Raw genomic sequence first — 21,590 nt, 5'->3', positions numbered from 1 at the left:
TTGTAGCGCTTTGCCTAGGGTAATCGCGGTCTCTTCTCAGGCCTTGGTGACCACTTTCGCAACTCGGTCAACTTCGCTACAAACTTTGCAGCCTTATCCTTGGTTCTATGAACTTCCTCCCTGGCAGCCTAAAGTTCCTCAGATGCTCTACAGGCCGAATCTTTGAGAGCCTTGGTCTAAGCTTGCTCCGCCTCAAGATGGGTCCGCAGGTGGACCAGTTCCTCTGGAGGCACTTTGACCATGTCCTTGAGCGTGGAAACCTTGCCCTGAGCTTGGTGAAGCTCGTAGGACTTCTCCATCATTATGTCCTTGAGATGCTGGCAGGGTAGAGCTGATTGCAAAACAAGGAATACAACTGATTAGCTGGTACCACTGTAAAAAAAATTTGGTAAACTGATGGCGAGTTAACATACAAAGATAGTGGCATATCGGTGATGCCTCATTGTTGTCATCCAACTGGGAAGAAATCCGAGTTATGAGCTCACACATGTTAGAGCTCACCCCCTAGAGAAGCTTCACCGCCAGCAGAGCCACCACCTCTCCCAGCTTGGTCGAGTATAGGGCCTCCAACTTTGCACGACCAATTGGGGGCTCAAAGGGCCTTTCCCTTGGGGTTTTTAGTTGTCGCAGAGCCTCCAAAATCTCGTGGAGTGCATTGTTCCCTTACTCCATGCAGGCATCAAAATATTGGAACATGGCCTGGTAGGGCTCTAGCATCTCCCCTTCGAATGTCTCTGTATAAACTAGGAGGTGAGGGTGGGTCACTGATCCTTGGCTCTCCGCTCCCGAAACCTCCTCCCAAGCTGGAGATGGGAAAGAAGAAATCTTATGGATAGACATCCCCTCCGACCGAGGAACCTCTCCCTTTGGGGGAGGAGCTCCACTGCCGCTTGGCTGGCGGAGTGGTTGCTCCATCCCGAAGAGGTTGCGATCCTCCTGCTGAGAATGAACCCGGAGCCCCTCCGAGTCTAAGAGTTGATCTGGCAATGTCTGCCAATCCCATGTGTTCTGCAAAGCAAAATCGACAGTTCGCAATTGCATGAAAACAAAGAGTAAGCACAAGGGCTTCTCAAAAGCCCCTAAGCTCATTTGGGTGAAGGAATGAGTGCGCAGACTCCTTAACTAGCCTTCCCATTTCCTAGGTAGTCTTAGTTTCGTATTGTCAAAACATGTTCGCGTGGAAAGAAGTCACCTCGTAAAGAGGCACAAACCCCCGTAGAGGTAACTGTCTCTGCGGGTTGTGGAGATAGGCCTTAATAAAATCTTAGTAATCCTAAAATTATTATATGGTCCATTGGTGATCGGAGATCAGGCCACGCTGGAGAAGCGATGGAGAAGCCCAAACATGCTCAAGGCTTACGATGTCCCCTACTTGTCTAGCATAATAAACTATTATAGGAGTATTACCTTGGTCTAGGGATGAGCTCTCTATCCCCGCCTGGACTTACTTCTCAAGCTCGTGGTCTACCCAGGCTTCTTCAGCCTCTTGGACCTCTTGGACATTCTCAAACTACTCCTCCAGCAATCATTGGTTGAATATTTCAATGGCTCGTCCATCGATGTACTTGATGTGCCCGGAAGCCTGTTCTCAAGACTTGTGGGAGATCCTGAAGCCAATCAACTCCATGTTGCTAATGCGTTGCTCCAGTTTTAGGAGACCCACTTCTCTCAAGTTCTCCTCCATCACCAGATTGCTTAGTTCCAACTATATGTCATTAAGGGCCTTCATCTCCTGCAAGTGGTCCTCGTACGCTTAGACAAAGGGGGTTCGATGGAAAGGGCTTACTGCCACAAAAATGACTAAGTATGGGAAAAGATATGTGTTGACGGTAAGAACTCGTCAACGATTGATGGTTAGAAAACTGCAATCTCTATACTATAGGAAGCTTTGAATCAGATAGAAAGAACTCTAATCAACAGAAGAAAACTCAGGCAACCATGAAAACCAGAAGCATATATTTCTTAAGTCTCTTTCATACACTCAGTTTTTCCAACCCCTTAGCCTGAGGGGTTGGAGCCTATTTATAGGGGGGGGGGGGGGGGGGGGGGGGGCTCTATTGGCCCCAGATACAAACAAGTCCCAGACCACAGGGACGTACACAGGTACTCTGATAGTGTAGTGGCTCAGGGCGTAGTGGTGTCTACCCTGATGGTGTCGGAACCGTGGCCTAGGACATAGTACTGTCGGCTCTGGCGTATGGTCGGGGGTGTCCAAGTGGTACCACTACTCTTTGTACAGGTTGGTACTGCCACTACTCCTCAGACGCAGATCATAGGGTCGTGCCTCTGTTCTCTCCACAACCGTACGCCCTGTGTCAGCGCACGTGTTCCATACTCGGTCGTCCTCATCAATCCCCGTTCAATGCTCCATGTTCGTTTGGCATATCAACAAGGTTCCTTCAAGTGCTCCCGTGCCTATGTCAAGGAGGCTTCAACCTATGCGTGTCCTGAGAAGTCAAGGCGCCAGGGGTCAGGGCCGGCTTATGCGGGTCACATGGACACGAGGCTCGCAGCATGGACATCGTGGCAAGGCCACACCCTCGCATAGCGAGGGTACCTCGTGTAGCGAGGCTGGCCCTTTTCCCTCAGGTGTAGGCATGGCTCGGGACACGGGCGTCGTAACAAGGCAGCACCCTCGCATAGCGAGGCTGCCTCTCCTTCCCCCGGGTGCAGGCGTCGCAAGGCTAGGGGCACGGATGCCACAACAAAGCCTCACCCTTGCATAGCGAGGGTGCCTCGCGTAGCGAGGCTGACCTTCTTCTCCCGAGTGTAGACGAGGCTTGATGCCTGATGGAACGGGGCGCACACGGACGACCAGCTGGGGACCCTCGCATAACGAGGGTGAAGTTTGGATTGGCAAGTGGCCGAAGGCCCTCGCCTAGTGAGGGTGACTCTCTTATCCCAACTCCCTCACCATCATGTGACGCCCTTTTAGGATGTCTCGTAGTATAGAGCTTCACTCGTGAATAGAATTCACAAGGAAAAATTTCCACATTTACAATATGGAAACACGAAAAGAACAAATTTTAACTAAAATAATACTCACCAACCCTATAGAACTCGAGTAAAACCATGGGGTTAGCGCGATTCGGGAATCCATTTGTCAAGAAAAATTGTTCTTTGTAATCCTGAGAATGATTCTCGTTGTGGTGTGGTGCCTTATAGTTCAACGAGGGCTGGCTATACTTCATAAACACATAATACCTGTCGGGATCACTCTGATTATTCCTTGCTGTATTTTGGAAGTTGTAAAACTACAAAATTTCCATAGGAAAAGGAGTTGGTCAGTTGTTCCTCTAATATACGATCCACATGCCCACCAAGACCCTGTACCCGTTTGGGGAGAGCTGGAAAGGAGTTATTCCCACATACTTAAAGAAATCCACAAAATACTGGTGCAAAGGCAAGGCGGCTCCAGCCATCAAGTGTGCCTGGCTCCACGCTACGAGACCATGGACGTTATGGTGTTATAACATCCCAAATTACCTAATAAGGATTAGGGCCATGATTAGGGGGCCAGGATGGAAATCTATGAGAATTATAGTTATATGTGATGAGTATGCATGTAATTACGTGATTATGTGGGTTACATGATCATATGACTAGATATGCATGTTTAGATGTATTAAATATGCATGTGGGCCCATTTCTTATTAGAAGGGAAATTTTTGTAATTTTTCCTGTTATGGGTATATTTGGCATATATGTGATATATGTGTGAGACCACATTATTATGTGGATATATTTGGGATACTCTACACGAGGCGATCCTAGGGAGAAAATTGCCGGGAAAGTCACAACGGGAACTAATACTGGACTCGGGGTGAGACAACGGGTATTTTGGGTATCTAGTACATTACCGGGTTATCGGATAATGGGAATGAATATTCGAGGATAAATTTGAAGTTAGTGCTAACAAGATGGCATACCGGTGATTTTGACCATTTTGCCCTCGGGGACGTTTTTCGTACCTCGAGCCTCGAGATTAACTTAAGGTTACTTGAACCTTAAGAAAACAAAACAAAACACTCAAACACTTTTATCAGCTCACATACTCTCCCAACCAATTCTCTCTCTCTCTCTTAATTGTAAGGGGATTGCTTGAGAAACTAAGGATATTTTTAACTGAAAGCTTGGGAATTGAAGGCCTGAACTTGGGAATGGATTAACTACAACTAGGAGGACTTAATCACAGCTGGTAATCCATGGACCTTGTTTTATGTTGAATTCAGTTCTGGTTTGTTTGTTCTTGAGCTCTGAGGCTCGAGGTTATGAATTTGAATTTTGGGTAGAGTTTTGAGTGTCTTGAGTTGGGGTTTTGTTGTTGGGAAGATGTTGAATCTGTATTGGGAATTGAATTAAGGTTCTAGGATTTATTTGGAGTGATTTTTGGTTGAGTTTGACTGAAGAAAAAAATAGGCAATTTTGGGTTCGTAGGGTCAGGCCGCGACCCTGTTCTTGGGGTGTCGCGACCCTCTTGAACCCAGAGGTCAGGGGTGATTCTTGATGTTAAAACTCAAATTATCAGTCGAATGTTAAGAATCAACTTATCAGGCGAAGGGTAAGACTCGATCATCAATCAAAGGTTGAGACTCAACTTATCAGTGGAATGTTAAGACTCGAATTATCAGTCGACGGTTAAAGGCACGACTTATCAGTTGATGGTTAAAGGCATGACTTATCAGTCGAAGATTGAAATATTCAACTTATTAGTTAAATTTTAAAGGACTCGGCTTAGAAACCGAGGGCAATGATAGCGTGCTGGATGCTAGCCAATAGGTTTAAGCCGACCCAGAAGCGAGACACACGCTTGATCGCCCCTAGGGATATGTCTAGAATGTGAAGCATCAGACCCACTTGGCCAACTCAAAGGTCGGTTATGTGAGACATGGGCACTAAAGCCCTAGTGTGACTCTAAAGTCACTTATATAAGTTAATTGCATGCATGAGTAGGGTTATTACTGCTGGCATGCTAGTTATGATTCTATGACCTGATAATGTACTGCTTATACGTATGTTTATGTTTTCTTGTTGAGCCTTGTCTCACGGGTGCTAAATGGTGCAAGTAAAGGAAAGGAAAAGTTCGACAAGCAATGAGTTGGGGAGCATCATGGGCATTGTATACATATGCAGCCTGCTCGTCCCCCACGGCCAAGGCTATCAGTTAGGATTAGGGTTGGGGCCTGATTTTGCCTCCTAGGTCGACTTTTGTATTCGTTTTTGGGTTTTTATCTATTTTAAACTACGATAGGATCCCATGTATTGTAGGCAAACCTTTTTAATGAAATCGTTGACTTTTGACCAAACTTTTTAGTACCTAAACCTGTGGTTAGTTTTAATTACACGATCTAAACTCAAATAACTCGTTTAGTGAGTTAAGCACTATTTAAACTACATAGTGTAACGGTCCTTGATTAGGAGGATGTCACAACTTGGTATTGGAGCAGTTTAGTTTTATGTGTTCCTGAAGATTGGCTGGGCATGTACACTCGCCGCTGAAGACAAGCTCGACTCAAGGTTCGGTAACTATTTATGTTAATTCATGTTAGATGCTTAATTGACATATGAATGTCTTATCTGCATGCTTATTTAGGGAGCATGAATTATTCTGATAGGGTCTAGCCCTTGATTGTTAAATGTATGAATAGAATGTGCTTATTAGCACCCTTATTGAGCATGAATATAAATTGACTTGCTTATTAGCATGATTGTTGTATGTGAAAGATATCCAACTTCTTACTTTTGTATGTGTTGGGACATGGGACTGGTGTTGGGCACCATTATTGCTGTTTAATGTGTCGAGTCATTGATTGTAGATAGACTTGGAAGTAGGCTTCTAGGGCAATCAAATGAGCCAGTTGGCACTGGAATTCAAGTCAGGGATAACGACCAGGGTCAGAACCCTTTGCCAGCTCCTAAAAACTGGCAACAGGAGCTTGTTGATATGCAGGCCAAGATACAGAGGCAAGATGAAGAAATCCTCCTGTTGAGACAACAACAACTTCAAGCAGGGAACGCTGCACCGGTTATGTCAACTGTTGTGGCACCAGTATTACAGCAACAGCCAGGGGCTGAGAATAGGTGGGAGCCTCTCTATGAGTGCTTCAGAAAAAAGGACCCTCCTACCTTTGAGGGAGGGTCAGATCTGTTGCAAGCTGAGCAGTGGATGCGTAGACCATCTCCATCCTGGACTTCATAGGGGTGGCAGTTAATGATGGAGTGGCCTGTTCCACATTCATGTTTCGGGAAGACGCCCGAATCTGGTGGGAAGTGGTATCCCAGACCAGAGATGTGAAGACTCTGAGCTGGGAAGAATTCAGAGGAGTGTTCAATGAGAAATATTGTAATGATGTAGTGAGAGTTGTAAAGGCTGATGAGTTTATCAATATGATGTAGGGCACCATGGCTATTACAGAGTTTGCCCTAAAACTTGACAGGTTGGCCAAGTTCGCTGCAGACTTGGTGCCAATTGAAGTGATAAGGAAAGAGAGGTTTGTTCGAGGGCTAAATGTTATGATATCTCGGGATGTTAAAATTACTTTAGTACCTGGAGTGACGACTTATGCTCATGTAGTGGAGAATACCCTTACTATTGAGGGCGCTCAGAACAAGATCTGGCGTGAGAATGCTTCCAGAAGTGACAATAGGAGGGTGGGACCTCCCTTTATTGGATCTAGTAGGGGAGGAGGCCCTAGTGACTAGAAGAGGAATACCCTACATACCATTACAGTTCCAGGCCCAAACAGGAGGCCTCAGGGTACACATGTTGGCCGCAAAGGTGGCAATGAGAACTGGAGGACTTATCCAGAATGTTCTAGATACAGGAGACGTCATCTGGGAGAGTGTCGGATGAAGGCCTGCTTCTTTTGTGGCATAGTTGGGAACCTTAAGAAGGATTCTCAAGGGCGAAGAAGGGAGAACTAAAGAAAGCATACAGCTTGGCCCCAGCTCGAGTGTTCACATTGACACAATCAAAGCCTGAGGCTCGACCCTCAGTAGTGATAAGTCAGCTTTCTAGTGCTGGCACTTCTTATTCTATTTTGAATGATTCTGGGGTTACGATTTCCTTTCTGTCTAGTAGGGTGATCGATTGGTTGTGTAGGCCATGGGAATAATATGCAGTAGGTTTTGGAACCGTGTTACCTACTAGGGAGTTAGTGGTTTCTAGGAGATGGGCCAGGTCGCTACCGGTGCAATGGATGATAGAAAGTTGTCAATTCACATGATAGAGTTGGGTATGATTGACTTCGATGTGATCTTGGGTATGGTCTGGTTAGCCAGATATGGGGAGACAATAGATTGCAAGAAAAAAGATGGTTCTCTAAGGATCTATATTGATTATAGAGATTTGAACAAGTTGACTATCAGAAACATGTATCCCATACCAAGGATTAATGATCTATTTGATCAGTTACAGGGTAGGACGGTATTCTCCAAGATAGATCTTTAATCTGGTTATCACTAGCTGAGGGTCGGGGAGAAGGATATACCGAAGACAACTTTTCATACCAGGTACGGGCATTACGAGTTTTTGGTGATGTTGTTTGGACTAACTAATGCCCCCAAAAACATTTATGAATCTGATGAACATGGTGTTCAAATATTACCTCAATCGGTTCTTGATCATCTTTATCGACCATATACTAGTATACTCGCAGTGAAAGATAGAACACGAGCAGCACCTAAGATTGGTATTTCAGAGGCTGAGAGAGCACATGTTGTATGCAAAATTCAAGAAGTGCGAGTTCTAGTTGCCACAGTTGACTTTCTTAGGTCACATAGTCAGTGAGGAGTGGATTATGGTGGATCCAACGAAGATTGAATCAGTCAGAGATTGGCTAAGGCCGATGAATGCTTCAGAGATTAGAAGTTTCTTGGGATTTGCAGGTTATTACAAACGCTTTGTGGAACGATTTTCCAAGATTGCATCACCACTGACAGAGCTGACACGCAAGAATCAGAGGTTTATATGGTCAAACTAATGTGAAGCCAACTTCCAGAAACCAAAGAAGAGTTTGATCACCGCTCCAATTTTGAGCCTTCCTACAGACCAGGACAAGTTTGTGGTTTATTGTGAAGCCTCGAGGCAGGACCTAAGTTGTGTCCTTATGCAGACAGGGAAGGTAATTGCCTATGCATCATGTCAATTGAAATAGTATGAGCAGAGATACCCTACACATGATCTGGAACTTGCAATAGTGGTGTTTGCACTAAAGTTGTGACGGTAATATTTATATGTTGAGAAGTGTAAGATATACACAGATCACAAGAGATTGATATACTTCTTCACCCAGAAGGATTTGAACTTGAGGCAAAGACCTTGGTTAAAACTGGTAAAGGAATATGATTGTGAAATCCTCTTCCACCCAGGAAAGGCCAATGTGGTAGCAGATGCCTTAAGCTGGAAGGGTCTGAGGCATTGTATAGTGCCAGGCAGATATCCAGGGAATTCGCTAACAATATGACTAGAGCAGAAATTGAGATAGTGGTGGGCTACTTGGCCACCATTACCCTAAAGTCTACTCTTTTGGAGAGGATTAGGGAGAAGCAGTTAGGTGACCCACAGTTGGGGAAGATCAGAGGGCGCGTTCTAGGACTATTGCAGCCTCTGGATATCCCAGAGTGGAAGTGGGAGGATATCACGATGGATTTCGTGGTATGATTGCCCAGGACAATGGGCCAGCACAATTTAGTCTGGATCGGTATCCTAAACCAACTCACTTTCTACTAGTGAGGATGAATTACATGGCTGACCAATATGTAGATCTCTATGTGAGAGAGATAGACTGCCTTCATGGGACTCCAAGGTCTATCGTGTCTAATAGGGACCCTATCTTCACTTCCATGTTTTGGGGAAGTTTATAGAAGGCGATGAGTACACACCTGAAGTTCAGTACAGCTTATCATCCTCAGACTGAAGGTCAGTCTAAGAGGACCATCCAGATGCTGGAGGACATGCTAATAGCATGTGTATTAGACTTTGAAGGGTCCTTTGGTAAATATTTGCCTCTGATCGAGTTTTCCTATAATGACAGCTACCAGTCGACGATTGGAGTGGCACCTTATGAGTTGTTATATGGAATGAAGTGCAAATGGCCCATTCACTGGGATGCTAGCGTCTCAAAGTAGACATAAGAGTTATTCAGACCCAAAGCGAAGGAACGTGGAGTTCCAGGGGGGAGACTATGTCTTCCGTATGGTTTCACCACCAAGAGGGGTGAAGAGATTAGGGAAGAAGGGCAAGCTGAGCCCTAGGTTCGTTGGACCATTTGAGATCCTGGAGAGGATCGGCCAAGTGTCCTATAGGTTGGCCTTACCTCCTGCGTTGTCTACTGTGCACAACGTATTTCATATTTCCATGCTGAGGAAGTATGTATCAGATGGGTCTCATGTATTGAATTACGAGTATCTGGAACTGGAGTCAGATTTGTCCTATAAGGAGCGGCCAACTTAGATTTTTCACACGAAGGACAAGGTCCTGAGGAACAAAACTATACCTTTCATTAAGGAATTATGGAGAAACATCAAGGTCGAGGAAGTGACTTGGGAGCTGGAGGCAGACATGCAGAATCAGTATCCTGAGTTGTTCAGGTAAAATTTCGAGGATGAAATTTTTGAAAGGACGGGATAGTTCTAATGTAACGACCCCAAATTCACTATTAAGGCTTAAGGGCCCTGAGTAGTGTGCCTGGAGGGCATAATGGGATTCTGTGTGTGACTTTAATGAGTTTAATGCGTGATTATGATTTAATGCACGTTATATGACTATTTGATTATTTGTGATGCATGACTATGTGAATTAGTATTCATGTAGACCTGATTGTCTTAAAAAGAGCATAATAGTAATCTAGCCATTTTGGGCATGTTTTGGGTTGATATCGGTGATCCATGACTCGAGATGATCCTAGAGTGAGCAGGTTAGCGGAAAAGTCAAAGCGGGAATCTATACCCGGCTTGGGTTAAGCCTGGGGAGTTTTAAATGAGAATTTGGGAATATATTGAGGTTAATCTTGATGATGAGGAATGTATATTTGATGATTAATCAGGTATTGGGTAGCGAGCGGGAATTATTAGGAACACTTGAGGAATTAGTGGGAATTTGGGTAATATGACTAAAATGCCCCTTTATGGACATAAAGGTTTTGAATTAGTAAGGGAGGGCATTTTGGTCATTAGGCTTGTAAGAGATAAATTAAAGAAGGGCTTTATACTTAGTGGATTTAGTAGAGAAAAGTTATAGGCTGAAAAGAAAGAAAGAAAGAAGAGAAAAGAAAAGAGAGGGAAAGCTGAAGGGTTTTTGCTCCAAAAGAACGGTTTGTGGCTCTCCCAACCAATTTCCTTCATTTTTCTTGGAGTCAAGCTTAGTGGAGAGCTAGGGTAGGCTGAGCAACAAGGATCCTAAGCTAGGCTTGAGGATTGGCAAGGGGTTAGCAAGATCACATCAGAAATTGAGGTAAGTTCTTGGGGATTTTCTGTTTTAGGGCTTGACTGGTTTGGATTGTGTTTTTGAGCTAAATGGATGGGGTTTTTGGGGAAAACAGGTCAAGGTTGTGAAGGTGCAAGCCAAGGAGGTCTAGGGTTCAATTCAAGGTCGAAATTCCACCCACGGTATGATTTCTAAGACCATATCCTTGTTGTTTGAGTGAATTTTCTGGTTTTTGGGTTCATTGTGTTAGATTTTGAGTTTTGGGTTGCTTGAGCTTGGGATTGAGTTCATGGGATACTAGGGATGAATGTGAGATGTGGTTATGTGTGTTTTTGGGTTTGGAAAAGGTTTGGGCATGTTTGGAGTTGAAATGGGAGAAGAAAATCGCAAGATGCGATTTTGGGTTTGGTCTGGCTGCAACTAGCGCTACAGCGCTAGTCAGGGGGCGCTGTAGCGCTAGCCCCTGTTCTGGTGGGGTGGTTCTGCTTGTAGCGCTACAGCGCCCTCTTTTGAGCGCTGTAGCGCTGCACTATTCACAGAGGGGATTTTTGGGCTTTTGTGAAGGGATTTTGACCTAGGGTTCGGGGCTCGATTCCGCCACTTTGTTTTGGGGATCTAGGACTTCCCAGGGGCTCGGGATTAGTCCCGAGGCTAGGTTTGTGACTTGAGGTTGGTGATGACTTTGACTTGTGAATTTTGCTTAGGTAAGCGCTAGGGCTCGGGTAGGATCGTGCTCAAGGAGTCAGGTGATCAAGGCTACCGAATCTAAAGGTAAGAAAACTGGAACACCCGAGAATAGGGCATGGGCCCACTGTGTGATTGCAGGGCACGGCCCTAGATTGTATTGTGTGCAAATGTGTAATCTTAGATGAACTATTGTATGTTTGAATGGTTATTTCCGAATGTATTATATGTGTGATTATAATGGAATGAACGGCTAAGGCCGAGAGCGGCGTAGGCCGGGTACGGCAGTGGGGCCGGAAGTAACGCTCAGCACATGGGATGCTATAGCCAGGGTGGGACCCAAGGGATACATGAGTTATCCTACGGTGAGGACCGAGACCCCAAGCTTTGGTAAGGCCTCTGGGGCGGCATGGCCGTGCTTGTTTAATCTGATGATTTTCCTATTTATCTGTGAATTATGCCAGCTATATTATTTGCATATGTTATGTACTATTTGGGTTTTCTTGCTGGGCTTCGGCTCACGGGTGCTCCGTGTGGCAGGTAAAAGAAAGGAGTCAGTCAACCGGCCATGAGTATGGAGAGCGTGGGGGCGGCGCGTACATGTTCGGCCTGCCCGACTGCTTTGGTTGGGGGCATTTTGTAAATGGCTATATTAATCCATTCTCTTGATAGTTAACCTGGTGTAAATCTATTTTTGAGTTGTAAATATTTTGTAAACCTTATTTTGGGATCCCAGATGTTTGATACTTAACGTTTTCAATGAAACTAAACACTTTCAAAGAGTACAGCCTTAAATTATGATTTATTCACACTTTTGGTTTTAGAAACCACTTAGAGTCAGTCAAAAGCACGATTTCTATTTTTTTAAACTCACTAAGTAACGGCTCTAAGGTAGTAGGGCGTTACATCTAACGTCACAAATTACCTAATAAGGCTTAGGGATGATGACAATTTATGAGAATTATAGTTATTTGAAATGAGCATGCATGTAATTATGTGATTATGTGGGTTGCATGATAATATGACTAGATATGCATGTTTAGGTGTATTAAATATGCATGTCGACTCGTTTCTTATTAGAAGGGAAATTTTTCGTAATTTTTCCCATTATGGGTATATTTGGCATATATGTGATGTATGTGTGAGACCACATTATTATGTGGATATATTTGGGTTACTTGGCACGAGGCGATTCTAGGGAGCAAGTCAGCAAGAAAGTCCCAACAAGACCTAATACCCGACTTTGGGTGAGTCAAGCGGTATTTTGGGTATCTTAAACATTACCGGGTCATTGGGTAATGGGAATGAATACTCGAGGATATATTTGAAGTTAATGAGAACAAGATGGGATATTGGGGATATTGACCATTTTTCCCTTGAGGACATTTTTGGTACTCCGAGCCTCGGGATTAACTTAAGGATACTTGATCCTTAAGAAAAGAAAACAAAACACTCAAACACTTTTATCAGCTCACATACTCTCCCAACTGACTCTCTCTCTCTCTCTCCCTCATTCTCTCTCAATTCTAAGGGGATAGCTTAAGAAACTAAGGAGATTTTTGGCTGAAAGTTTGAGAATTGAAACCCTGAACTTGGGATTGGATTAGCTACAACAAGGAGGACTTAATCAAAGCTGAGGTAATCCAGGGAACTTGCTTTTATGTTGAATTCAGTTATAGTTGGTCGATCTTGAGCTTTGACGCTTAAGGTTATGAATTTGAATTTTGGGCCGAGTTTTGAGTGTGTCAAGTTAAGGTTTTATTGCTAGGAAAATGTTGAAACTGTACTGGGGATTGAATTAAGGTTCTAGGATTGATTTGGGGTGGTTATTGGTTGAGTTTGGGAGAAGAAGAAAAAAGGGAATTCTTGGCTCGTAGGGTCAGGCCGCGACCCAATTCTTGGGGTTCCACGACACTCTTGAACCCAGGAGTCAGAGGCATTTCCTGATGCGAAGTCTCGCTACATCAACTGTTAGGTTGTGCCACGACACAAGTTCAATGAGAAGAGAGGCTGGGGCCACTGACTTTGGCAGGCCATGACTCAGACGCTTAGCGCCGCGGCGCTTAAACTGTTTTGAGTCTCGGGACGGTTTTTGAGGGCAGGAACTCAACCCTAAAGGTTTGGGATTGATCCTACTACCCAGTTTAGTAGAATTCTATGTCCCAGAGGCTAGGACTCAGTCTGTAAGCCTTTATTTGCTCGTTATTGACGAGATTTTATACTATGGTAGTTACTAGGTTATCGCTAGGGGCTCAGAATCGGGATCGTGCTTGTAACATCCCAAATTTTCTAATGTGGCTTAATGCCTAGATTAGGGGGCCGGGAGGCAATAATTGAGTTATTATTTGAATTATATTATAATATAATTATGCTAGCATGTTAGGGATACTAAATATGTGTATGTGGGTCTGTTTCTTATAAGAAGGGTATTTTAGTAATTTGACCCGCTCGGGGTATATATGCAAATATGTGTTTGTGTGATTGAGACCACATTATTATGTGGATATATTTGGGTTACTCGACGAGAGGCGATCCCGATGAGCAAGTTAGCGGGAAAGTCACAACGGGGTTTTAATACCCGGCTCGGGGTGAGCTTAGGGGTATTTTAGTAATTTAGTACATTACCGGGAATTAGTGGGTAATGGGAATTTATTGATAACCATGTGAGAATATTGGAAGTAGCGGGAATTATAGGATGTAAATTGTGGATAGCGGGATTTGAGGCAAAGGACAAAATTGCCCTTGTGAACACTTGTTGAATAGGCTATGGGCAAGGGGCAATTTGGTCATAACCACTTAGTTTAGGATATAGATGGCTGGGTAATTATCTGAGGGTTGGAGAATTAAAGGAAAAAATGCAGCAGCCCTCCCTTTCTCTCTCACGTTCTACATCCCCTCCCTTGGAGCTTTGGTGATTTTGACCAACTTGAAGGATTTTGCTTCGAGGGAAGGCTTGAAACCAAGGAATTGTTGGGAGTTATTACCACTGGAGTCATATAGCTTAGGTAAGGATTCTGAATTGAAGGATATCATGTTAATTCAGTTGGTGTATCTAGAGTTATGGTGTTCATGCATGTTTGATAATTGGGAGATTGGGTTTGGGAAGTTTGATGTGCTTTACTATGATAATTAGTTGGGTTTTACTGGTAAGAATGAGTATATAAGTTATGGGAATCGAATTGGAGGAGTGGGATGGAATTGGTTAAATTTTGGCTGGGTTCAGTTGAAGAAAAACCCAGAAATATCTGGGTTTGTGGGAGTGAGCCGCAGTCTGCGAAGGGAATTTTGAGCCGGCAAGGCTCGGAGGCAGGGGCGGGCCGCGGCGCCTCAGGCGCGCGCCGCGATACGTGTTGGTTTCTAGGGAGGACGCGGCTCTGGTGTGAGGGGTCGCGGCCCTTAAGGGGAATTTTGGCATAAATTGGATTTCTAGATTAGGAACCTAACCATTTGGGCTCGGGATCGATTTTACTTCCTTGTTAAGTGGAATTCGATGTCCCGGAGGCTAAGAGTTGGTCTGGGAAGTTTTTATTTACCTGTTGCTGATGGAACTTTCTTATTACGGTTGTGACTAGGTTTTCGCTAAGGGCTTGAATCGGGGATCGTACTCAGAGGGTCGTCGCTAATAACCTACGTACGGACTGAAGGTAATAAAATTGCACCCGTTATGTGAATGCATGATTAGAGCTTAGTTAAGGTGATGAACATGATTATAATTATGTTTGTGAATATCTGATTAGGTACACTGTAATGTGCATAATTATGATTATGCTTATGACTGCTAAGTGGATGTATTATAATGCATTGTGCGATTATTGACAGGTATGTTATGTGAAACATGTGACTGTCTGTTATGACTGTGGAGCTTGGTTTATAAGCTAAAGGATTATTAGGTGTTTAGTGGGGATCAACCTATTAGTTGATAATATATTGAACTCTGGGAGACTCGCCTTATGAGTTGAGAGACCCAAAGCTTCAACTTATAAGTTGGAGGCACGTGGTGGCTTGACTTATAAGTCAAGGGCTTAAAGAACTTAGTTTGTAAGCTAAGATTGGCATAATGCACGCAGAGTGCACGCCACCATGTCTGGGCCACCCTGGGAGTGCGACTTGCACTTGACTGGCTCGAATGCCATCAACTGGAAAGAAAGTGCACCATGCACTTGTGTGACTCTATGGTCTCCAGTTTAGTTTAATGAATGCATCAGTTTCAGTTATTACTGTTTGATAATCGTTTTATTCTGTAAGTTGTTGAATATGTTTTCTTGCTGAGTCTTCTGGCTCACAGGTTCTTTGTGGTGCAGGAAAAGGTAAGGAGAAGCTCAACCAGCCATGAGTCAGAGGGCATTAGCAGTGGTATGTACATATGCAGTCCGCTCGACCATCACGGCCGAGCTGCTCAGGGGAACTAGGGTCAAACACAGCTTTTGCCGCCTAGGTCGCCTTATTGTGTAACCTGAGTATTGTAATTAACTTTTAAAGTGACTTTTTTGGGATCCCATGTAAAGAACATGTTTTTAACTTAATGGATATGTTTATGAGTTGACCAAAAGTTTTAATACCTAAACCTTTAGTGGCTTAATTACATGTTTAGTCCAAATGACTTGTTTGGCAAGTCCAGCACTGGTTTTAAACACACTTGGTAATGGACCCTAATTAGTAGGGCGTTACAACTTAGTATCAAAGCAGCCAAGGTTTTAGGGTTCCTAATGTTGTACTGGGCATGTACATTCACTGCTAAAGACAAGCTCGACTCAGGGTTGGGTTACTATTAATATAATTATGTGTATATTTGCTTGAATGAATTATGTGTGCTTTACTTGCTAGTTTAAACAAGAAGCATGAGTTATTCTGATGGGGCCTGGCCCTTGAATACTGTATGTAGGTTGAGAACGTGTTTATTAGCACAATAGATATGTGTAAATGCTATAGGACTGCTTATTAGCGTCATTGAAATAGATGAATGTCATAAACGCTTATTAGTGATGTTGTATGTGTACCCTGGTTAGAGGATGCTTATTAGCACCGTAGTATGCTCAAGGAAAATGTTTATAAACATTGTTAAGTGGTTATGCATGCCAAAGAATATGCTTATTAGCATTTTATTTAGGTGATGCCATGAATTTCTCTGCTTATTAGCATGATTATTGAGTGTGAATTATTGGGATGCTTATTAGCATTGTCAATGCATGTGGATGCTTATTCGATCGGTTTTGAACCATGGGTTGGTGTGGGAAACCGTTATTACTGCCTGATAAGCTGAGTCATTGATTGCAGATAGACTTAGAAGTATGCTTCCAAGGCAATCCAATGAGCCAGCCAGCGCTGGGAATCAGGGCGAAAGTAATGATCAGGGTCAGAACCCTCCGCCAGCCCCTAAGAACTGGCAACAGGTGCTTGCATACTTGCAAGCTCAATTGCAGAGGCAGAATGAAGAGATACTACGATTGAGGCAACAGTAGGTTCTGGCTGGGAACACTGCTTCAGGGGCTCCATCTGTTGTTTCAGTACCGGCCGTACAACAGTAGACAGAGTTGGAGCACTGTTGGGAATTAGTATATGAGCGGTTCTGGAAGCAAAACCCTCCGGTATTCGAGGGTGGTGCATATCCACTTAAGGCAAAGCAGTGGATGGTAATGATTATGTTCGTTTTGGACTTTATGAGAGTTGTGAGCAATGAAAGGGTGGCCTGTGCCACGTACATGTTTCGGGAGGATGCCCGAATCTGGTGCGAGGTGGTGTCCCAAACTAGAAATGTAACTACAATGGGTTGGGAAGAGTTTAAGACCCTCTTCAATGAAAAGTATTACAATGAGGCCGTTAAAGCTGCAAAGGCTGAGGAATTTAGCAAACTTTTGCAGGGGAATATGTCAGTGACTGAGTATGCCCTGAAATTTGACAGATTAGCCAAGTTCGCTCCAGACTTGGTGCCCACTGATGGGACAAGAAAGGAAAAAATTCTTCAGGGGCTATAACCTATGATAGCCCGAGATGTCAGAATTACCACTGTACCTGGAGTGACAACATATGCTCAGGTAGTGGAGAGAGCCCTTACTGCAGAGGGTGCTTAGAATAAGATCTGGCGTGATAACACAGCCATGAGGGATATGCGGAGGATGGGACCTCCCTTCTCAGGAGTCAGTAAGGGTGGAGGCCCCAGTGATCAGAAAAGGAAGGCCCCGGATACCAGTTTTGCTCCTAGACTTGATAGGAGGCCACAGGGTGCACAGATTGGCCGCCAGGGCGGTAATGAGAATTGGAAGACATATCCAGAATGTACCAGATGCAGGAGACGTCATCTGGGTGAGTGTCGGGCGAAGGCCTGTTTTGTATGTGGACTTGTGGGGCATCTTAAGAAGGATTTCCCAAGACTGAAGAAAGAAGAACTTAAGAAGCCAGATAGCTCGACTCCGGGTCAAGTATTTGCATTGACACAAGCTGAGGCTGAGGCTAGGCCTTCAGTGGTCACAGGTCAGCTTTCTAGTGCAGGCATATCTTATTCTGTGTGGATTGATTCTGGTGCTACACAATCTTATGTATCTAGTAGGATTGTTGATAGTTTGTGTAGGCCCTGTGAGTTTTATGCTGTGGGATTTGGGACATTATTACACATTGGGGAGTTGCTAGTTTCTAGGAAGTGGGTTAGGTCTTTACCAGTGATGGTAGATGGTAGGGAACTATCGGTTGATTTGATAGAGTTAGCCATGACTGATTTTGACATGATTTTGGGGATGGACTGGTAAACTAGATATGGAGCAACCATTGATTGTAAGAAGAAGATGGTAACTTTTGAACTTGAGGGTGAGAAACCTTTTGTATTTGTTGGCACTGTGCATGGACCCCGAATGCCTATTATTTCAATATTAAGGGCTAGAGACCTATTACAGAAAGGTTGCAAAGGATTCCTAGCCAGTGTGGTGGATACCACGCAGGTCATGCCAGTGGGACCATCAGAGACTAGGTTGGTCTATGAATTTCTGGATGTATTTCCAGAGGATCTACCGGCATTGCCACCGCACAGAGAGATTGATTTTCTTATTGAGCTGGCACCAGGGACAGAGCCAATGTTTAGGGAACCTTGCAGAATGGCCCCAGCTGAGTTGAGGGTACTCAAGGTACAGTTACAAGAGTTGTTGGATCTGGGTTTTATTAGACCCAGTTTATCACCATGGGGTGCGCCAGTGTTATTTGTGAAGAAGAAGGACGGTTCACTAAGGATGTGTATAGACTATAGAGAACTGAATAAGTTGACCGTCAAGAACAAGTATCCCCTACCAAGGATAGTTGATTTATTTGATCAACTGCAAGGTAAAATGGTATTCACAAAGATAGATCTTCGATCTGGTTATCACCAGTTGAGAATTAAGGATGAAGACATACTCAAGACAGCTTTCCATACTAGATATGGGCAATATGAGTTTCTCGTTATGTCATTTGGTTTGACTAACGCCCCGGCAAATTTTATGGACCTAATGAACAGGGTGTTTAAGGATTATCTAGACCAGTTTTTCATCGTTTTTAATGATGATATCTTGATTTATTCACAGTCAGAGGAGGAGCATGAGCACACCTCAGGTTAGTCTTCCAGAGACTGAGAGAACACAAGTTATTTGCGAAGTTTAAGAAGTGTGAGTTCTGGTTACCGCAGGTGACATTCTTGGGTCACATTGTTAGTACAGATGGGATCAAGGTAGATCCATCTAAGGTTGAAGCTGTTAAGAATTGGCCAAGGCCAAGGAATGCCTCAAAGATTAGAAGTTTCCTTGGGTTGGCAGGCTATTACAGGAAATTTGTGGAAGGATTCTCCAGAATATCATCCCCGTTGACAGAATTAACACGTAAGAACCAGAAGTTTACATGGTCAGATAAATGTAAGAATAGCTTTCAGGAGTTGAAGCGGCGATTGATTACTGCTCCAGTCTTGAATCTTCTGACTGGTCAGGGGAAATTTATGGTTTACTGTGATGCCTCGAGGCAGGTGTTAGGGTGTGTCCTTATGCAGGCAGAGAAGGTGATTGCCTATGCATCACCACAATTAAAGGATTATGAGCAGAGGTATCCAACTCATGATTTAGAGTTGGCAGCAGTGGTCTTTGCATTGAAGGTATGGAGGCATTACCTTTATGGAGAGAAGTGTGAGATATATACAAACCACAAGAGCCTCGAGTACTTCTTTACACAGAAGGATTTGAATATGAGACAGAGGCGTTGGCTGGAACTTGTGAAAGACTATGATTATGATATTCTTTATCATCCAGGTAAAGCCAATGTGGTCGCTAATGCCATAAGTCGAAGAGGTCCAGGGCAGTTGTATAGTGTGAGACAGATATCCATGGAGTTAGCAGAGGATATGACCAGAGCAGGGATTGAGTTAGTAGTGGACCAGTTAGCCAACATTACCCTGCAGTCTACTCTCCTAGAGAGGATAAAGGAGAGTCAGCTGCAAGAGCCGCAGTTGGTGAAGGTTAGAGAAGATGTTCTAGCTGGAGCAGCTAGGGACTATTCTATATCTGATATGGGCCTGCTAAGATACAAGTGTCGGATTTGTGTTCTGATGGATGCGATTATTAGACGAGATATTCTGGATGAATCTCATACCACCCTATATTCCTTGCATCCTGGTACCACCAAGATGTATCAAAACTTAAGAACTTTGTATTGGTGGCCGGGGATGAAGGATGATGTAACTGAATATGTAGCCAAGTGTCTGACGTGTCAGCAAATCAAAGCTGAACATCAAAGACCTGCAAGATTATTACAACCCTTAGACATTCCAGAGTGGAAGTGGGAAGACATCGCAATGGATTTTGTGGTGGGATTGCCTAAGACAGTGGGTCAGCATGATTCAGTATGGGTGATAGTGGACAGATACACCAAATCAGCTCACTTTCTACCAGTGAGGACAACCTATACCGTTGACTAGTATGCAGATCTCTATGTTAAAGAGATAGTACGTCTTCATGGAGCTGCGAGGTCGGTCGTGTCAGATCGAGATCCTACTTTTACTTCCAAGTTCTGGGGAAGTTTGCAGAAGGAAATGGGCACGCAACTAAAATTCAGTACAACATTTCATCCTCAGACCGATGGTCAGTCTAAGAGGACTATCCAGATACTGGAGGACATGCTAAGAGCATGTGTACTGGATTTTGAGGGGTCTTGGAGTAAGTATTTACCCCTGATAGAGTTTTCCTACAACAACAACTATCAGGCGACCATAGGAGTGGCTCCATATGAGATGTTGTATGGTAGGAAGTGCAGATCACCTATTCATTGGGATGAGTTGGGTGAGCGCAGATACTTGGGTCTTGAGGCACTTTAGATGACCAATGAAGCTGTAGAAAAGATCAGAGCTCGGATGCTCGCATCGCAGAGTAAACAGAGATGTTATGCAAATCCAAAGCGTAGGAACGTGGAGTTCCAGGTGGGAGACTATGTCTTCCTTAGATTCTCACCGTTGAAGGGGGTGAGAAGATTTGGCAAGAAGGGCAAGCTTAGCCCTAGATTCGTAGCACCATTTAAGATTCGGGAAAGGATCGGTCAAGTAGCCTATAGGTTGGCATTACCTCCGGCGTTTTCAGCCGTGCACAACGTGTTTCATATCTCGATGCTACGAAAGTATGTATCTGACGAAACTCATGTGCTGAGTTATGAAGATCTGGAGCTGCAGACATATTTGTCCTTCAAGGAGTAGCCATTCCAGATATTGGACAAGAAGGACAAGGTCTTGAGGAATAAAGTTATACCTTTGGTGAAGGTATTATGGAGGAACAGCAAGGTCGAGGAGGCGTCCCAAATTTCCTAATGTGGCTTAATGCCTGGATTAGGGGGCCGGGAGGCAATAATTGAGTTATTATTTGAATTATATTATAATATACTTATGCTTGCATGTTAGGGATATTAAATATGTGTATGTGGGTCCGTTTCTTATAAGAAGGGTATATTAGTAATTTGACCCGCTCGGGGTATATATGAAAATATGTGTTTGTGTGATTGAGACCACATTATTATGTGGATATATTTGGGTTACTCGACGAGAGGCGATCCCGATGAGCAAGTTAGCGGGAAAGTCACATCGAGGTTTTAATACCCGGCTCGGGGTGAGCTTAGGGATATTTTAGTAATTTAGTATATTACCGGGAATTAGTGGGTAATGGGAATTTATTGATAACCCTGTGAGAATATTGGAAGTAGCGCGAATTATAGGATGTAAATTTTGGATAGCGGGATTTGAGGCAAAGGACAAAATTGCCCTTGTGAGCACTTGTTGAATAGGCTAAGGGCAAGGGGAAATTTGGTCATAACCACTTAGTTTAGGATATAGATGGCTAGGTAATTATCTGAGGGTTGGAGAATTAAAGGAAAAAATGCAGCAGCCCTCCCTTTCTCTCTCACGTTCTACATCCCCTCTCTTGGAGCTTTGGTGATTTTGACCAACTTGAAGGATTTTGCTTGGAGGGAAGGCTTGAAACCAGGGAATTGTTGG

The sequence above is a fragment of the Humulus lupulus genome, chromosome 6 (genome assembly GCF_963169125.1).
Source record: "Humulus lupulus chromosome 6, drHumLupu1.1, whole genome shotgun sequence".
Lineage (NCBI taxonomy): Eukaryota > Viridiplantae > Streptophyta > Magnoliopsida > Rosales > Cannabaceae > Humulus > Humulus lupulus.
Note: the sequence above shows the minus strand (reverse complement) of the source record.